We start from the raw sequence: 3,994 nt of genomic DNA, 5'->3' as shown, positions 1-3,994 counted from the left end.
ACAATGCGACAAGGTATGCCTTGGTTGAGTTGAATGAAAATGCTTAGGAAGCGTACCTGGGAGTATGTAGCAGTCCAACCGCTCGCTGGCATCTGACCAGCTCAGTCTCCAGCCATGTGCGCCTCTCTCAGTCTGCTCAGAGCAACTCTCAGCTCCTCAAATTTCAAGCACACATCCAGACCGTTCCTGCGCTCCATCCATGGCTGCCTGCTCCTCATGTCCTCTGAGACATCGGACAGCGTCATCAAAAGGTGCAATTGGGGCATCTGGGGGTTCAACATGACATAGGTTCATTAGGACTTGTGAAGTAGAGGTGATATCGGTGATAGAACTGTTCATTGGTAAGAATTTCCCAATATCCCACTTTCTACATATATTAGTCAACACTATTCCAATTCTCTTGTCTATTCTTTCTACAGATTAATAAACAAATCCCTCCCCATGTTCAGATGTTTGGCCTATGTCCATCCCTAATACCTTGAGCATCCTGGAAAGTATCTCAGTTGTTTCTGGGCCTCAGCGGCCTGCCTGTTGAAGTGGCTCAGCTGAAATCTCACATCTCGTCAGGTGCCCACCTACCATCTTCTTCTTCACCCTCAGGGGTCATCCGGCTCCTGACCTCAGAGTCCAGGGTGCTCTGCATGGAGTCAATCATCAACTCTGGCTGTTTCGCTCTTGATCGCTGCCATCTCCTCGTCCTTCTCAGGATCTTCCTGTCGCACCTCACCTGGAGCTGATTCAGCTCCAGCTGCACGACGCAGAATACTTGGATTCCTCCGTGCTCCCAGTTGTTCCTGTGACAAAGAGAAGCAGTCGGGTAAAATTGTGTTTTCAACACATCTTGATGTGAATAACACGAGGAATTAAATATTATAACACAATAAACACATTACAGGGAGCATTAACTTAGTTGGCATTGGCTATGTTACACCTGCTTTCCCATCAAACAGCGGCAGTTTGTACCTAGCCTCCTCCAGAGCGGTCTGATCTCAGACTCTCCTGTCTCCACGTGCTCTAGGCCTTCTCACAACTCATGGAATGCTCTTGCCAGTCTGCTCCACTGCTCAGATCCAGAGTTCAGAATCTCCTAACTGCACACACAAACACAGGGAGCCATGTTATAGATTATTGCGAGATATTTCAGTAGATATTCGCAATGCACTAAGCTGACATTGAGGCGTGGTTCGTAAATTACTCTGGCTACCTACTCCATTATAACAAAGCAACCTCGTACGTGAGAATGTGCCCAGAGCACACGCATAATTGATGAATTTTATAAGCGAAGAATGTTCTCAACACCCTCTTGAATATGCCGCGATGCAGTAAATGTCTGCAACAAAAGCGCTAATTAAATTGGTTGCCCAACAGCACAGATACAGTCACCAACGCTGGATAACATGAAATGAACAGCCTAACCAGCTCTGTTTAGGCGTGGAGCTAGAAAATGGTCAGATGAGGTGTTTCTTCAATTTGCGTGTCTGAAGCTAGCTAGCCAACGTTTAGACCAGTTAGCTATTGGCGCTGCTTGACTGCTGTTGTGAGGTCTACGAGACAAGCTCGCATCAAACCTACTCGTCGCCCAGAGCCGTCCGGTGCTTTGAACACTCCGAGAGCAAAACGCTAATGAATTTACAAAGGACCAATCTGAGACAACACTCTGAAATTTCTAACGATAGCCGCAGAGCGCACTTGGCACTCCAGATGCCGAATGTTCGAAAACACTTTCAATCATAATAACTTTTAATTATAATCTATCACTTCATACCAGTCCTTGCACAAATCTAATTGCCCCGACATCCTGCTTGGGCCGCTTCAAAAGCCGACATAACGATTACAAGCCTTAAGCTTATTTAGTTTAATTTTATATCCATTCAATAAATGCGCTTGAATAGAAAGTGGATGGCTTACAGTTCCTACATTTTCAAAACCCTAGTCAAACATAGCCCGCGCTACAAACTTGCTGACAAAATGCTCACGTATGCACGGTTCTTGTTCTCTTCTCTTCAGAGTCTCCAGGATGACCAGAGGCCTCCTCGTCCAACGCAGTTCTTCAAACTTGAAGCAGCTTCAGTCCATAGAAGCGAACCTCTTCTGAAGTCTCCTTCCAGCTCAGCCTGACCCTTCCTCATACTATCTGCTTCCACCTCCAGAGACCTAGGGAACCCGTACTTCACTGCATGAGATTTTCATTAAGAAGTATTGATTGAAGAGTTGTTGAATCAGAAAAATGCTACAATTATACCCAATTGCAAAAAGCCACATAAGGTCTATTGTAGCAACAGAAAATGCTCAACCCTAGCGCTGAGTTTTTTCATTGTTTCACCTTGTCAAAGTCCTCTGCTTCTTGTCTAGTTTGGGCGGCCAATTCGTTGGCCTTACTCAAACGTCAATCATGAGTCCTCCACCTCCCCTGCAGCCTCTGCTGGGATCTTCTCCAGAGGATGCGCACTTGAGTTGGTCGCGCTCAATGGCTTTCTCAGCGTCCTGCAGACGCTGGCCCAGCTTTGTCACTGTTGGACGATCAGAGGCGTGCTAGGACATGTTACAATATATTAATGGACCCTCACCATCCACACCTATATTTGCTGGTTTTTGACTGTTGCGCTGTGACTCTACTTGGCCTCCATCCAGCTCCTCTGCGCGCTGCGAAGGCATCAGTTTCATACTTAGCTCCCTCACTGAGCCACCCTCACGTTTCTTTGGACATACCACGCGTTGCCAGCTCATGCCTTGCCCATTCGCTGCTCCCTCCTCAAACTGCTCTCTCAGCGAGGCTCACAGTATCATGGCGGGGATCGGACCGCGCTGCAGGTTGTCGATCTGCTCCCCGAGCTCAGCCACACTGTCGGCCTGCTTCTTGCGCAGAGCGGCGGCTGTGGCCTCATGTTGCAGGGTGGACTCTTCAAGATCACGACGCAGCTTCTGGAACTCAGCCTCACGCTTCTTGTTCATATCAATCTGAGCAGCAGTGGCGCCTCCGGCCTCCTCCAGYCTCTCGCTGATCTCCTCAAGTTCCCTGGAGAGATCGGCCCTCTGCTTCTCAACCTTGGCCCTGGCAGAACGCTCAGCTTCAATTTCCTCCTCCAGCTCCTCAATACGGGCCTAGACCAGGGGGCAGGAGCAGGGGGGATGAACACTACAATGCAGTTGAAACAATTTAATGTGTTCATACTAAGCCAGTTCCAATAATATATTCAGTAGAAACTTTCCCATGCAGGAACCAAAACCACAACGGTAAAAACCACCATATTTACAATGGTAAGAAGCACCAGTAAGAAGCACAATCCTCCATCCTACTGAGCCATCAGAAGCCACCAAGAAAAATGTGTGCTACCAGAATAATTGTTTTCAGGAAATGAAGGAAATGATTCAGGTGTGGGCTTTCCTGTACTGGAGCTCAGATCCTGTACTGTACCTGGAGTTCCTTGATCTTCTTCTGCAACTGAGCTCCCAGAGACTGTTCATCCTCAACCTTGCTGAGGAGCTGGCTGGTCTCAAACTCCTTTCTAAGAATCACAAACACGTAGATTGCAGAGTTTAGGTTCAATATTGTAAAGACAGAGTATCAAACCATTCAGTTTGCTGTTAAGAATCACATGCAAATGGTAATTCATAATTACAAGAATTAGTCAAGAACAACTATTATTTTAATCAATATAGCATGTGATACTGTCGTAATTTGTTTGTTTACTTCTTGATTTTCTCATCAGACTGCTGCTTGTCATTCTCCAGGTCCATTATGGACTCCTGGGCCAGTTTCAGATCTCCCTCCAGTTTTCTCTTGGATCTCTCAAGGTCCATACGGAGCTTCTTCTCTTGCTCCAGAGAACCCTCAAGCTATAAGATAAAAACACAATGTTCAAATCTTAACAACTTAAGATAATATCATCTCACGTACTATCATGGCTAAAATGTCAAACTCCTCTCACGTCGTCCACTTGCTGTTCCAGCTTGGTCTTGGCCTTGGTCAGAGTGTTGACTTTGTCCTCCTCTG

At 46.7% G+C, this 3,994-nt stretch overlaps 1 pseudogene; it reads right to left on the bottom strand.

Moving 5' to 3' along the window:
- The window catches only part of LOC112074304 (myosin heavy chain, fast skeletal muscle-like), a 22,818-nt pseudogene that overhangs the window by 7,828 nt on the left and 10,996 nt on the right, over positions 1-3,994 (bottom strand).

This window comes from Salvelinus sp. IW2-2015, unplaced genomic scaffold, assembly GCF_002910315.2.
Source record: "Salvelinus sp. IW2-2015 unplaced genomic scaffold, ASM291031v2 Un_scaffold2573, whole genome shotgun sequence".
In the NCBI taxonomy this organism is placed as follows: Eukaryota; Metazoa; Chordata; class Actinopteri; order Salmoniformes; family Salmonidae; genus Salvelinus; species Salvelinus sp. IW2-2015.
Note: the sequence above shows the minus strand (reverse complement) of the source record. Positions and strands in the feature narration are given on the sequence as shown.